This window comes from Branchiostoma floridae, chromosome 2 (assembly GCF_000003815.2).
Source record: "Branchiostoma floridae strain S238N-H82 chromosome 2, Bfl_VNyyK, whole genome shotgun sequence".
NCBI classification, from domain to species: Eukaryota; Metazoa; Chordata; class Leptocardii; order Amphioxiformes; family Branchiostomatidae; genus Branchiostoma; species Branchiostoma floridae.
Window position 1 is genome coordinate 5,278,930 of NC_049980.1, and position 1,500 is coordinate 5,280,429.

The window sequence follows — 1,500 nt, forward strand, 5'->3', positions numbered from 1 at the left end:
GCGTAATTACGGGAGACAGGTCTGGAGGGACGGTAATTTCAGGAGTTGGGTCAGGAGGAAGCGTACTTACGGGAGGGGGGGTCAGGTGGGAGAGTAGTTTCAGGAGGCGGGTTATCAGGGAATGCTCCTACTGGAGGGGGGTCGGGGGCATTCTTACTCTCGGTAGGGGGTTCAGGCGGGAGGGTAATTTCAGGAGGGGGGTCAGGAGGGAGGGTTCTCACAGGAGGGGGGTCAGAAAGGAGGATAATTTCAGGAGGGGGCTTGGGAGGGGGTGTTGTTACTGGAGCGTCGTCAGATGGGAGGGTACTTACAGGAGGGGGGTCAGAAGGGAGGATACTTACAGGAGGGGGGTCAGATGGAAGGATACTTACAGGAGGGGGGTCAGAAGGAAGGATACTTACCGGAGGAGGATCAGAAGGAGCGGTACTTACAGGAGGGGGTTCAGGAGGAAGGTTACTTACAGGAGGGGGGTCAGAAGATAGTACACTTACGGGAGGGGGGTCAGAAGGAAGGGTCGTCTCTGGGCCGGTTTTCTCCACGTCATCGTCACAAACTGTACCGTATGACGGAAGGAACGTACATGAAGGACAAGGAAGTACCTGGCGTAATTTCTACGTCACCGAGGATAGACAACACTTAGACAGAGACTTTACAGAGGGAAGGGGCTATCATAGTGGAGGAACTAGCGGTACGAAGATTGTTGCAGGCCAGAGTCAGGGACCGCACGACCGGAAGAAGCGCGCGGTGGCGTGGGTTGACGTGTGTAGGAGTCAGGGTACCCTGGTCACACCGTCCCGAGTGTACCTGAACGGCGCCTGGACAAACATAGAGCTCTACAGTCTACAGGTAAGGTTGGGTTCACAGGTCCGTATGAAGTCGGTATGGAAGTCTTAGCCTCTACGAGGCCCAACAGATCAATGGGAAAATAATAGAAATTAGACAAATATAGCCAGATAACATGCCAGCGGAGTTAGCTGGTCCCAAACCATACTCTTCGGACAGCTAACTTCTCTGGCATGTTTATATTTCTCCAATTTTTACTATTTTTTTATCCTGCGAACTGTGGAGCCTGGTGGAGGCTGAGAATTACATACGGACTTCATGCGGACTTGTATACGCACGTGTTATCCGCGTTAAGCTTGTACGTTGGTCGTCGTGAGAACTTACTCTCCAAGCAGACGTGCGGCTTTGGCTGTTTTTGACGTGTCTGACCTCTGCTTGAAGTGTAGTGAGAACCCTTCTTCGACAAAATACGAAAATGAGTGTTCACACGTGCGTATGTATACAACTCCATTTTAGGTCTGTCTGGTGGCGTCGCTTATCTACTTATCGCTAGGACGTCGGCCGTACTTTGGCCGTAAACGCCGATGGCATTTTGAGCTCGCCGGCACGACGGCCGACCTTGATTCTTGATTTGTGATACCCCCCTCACATTAGGCGAAAATCGATCGGACGACGAGTCTGCGAGGTCTAAATTCCGAGCAAGCATGACCCTGACCG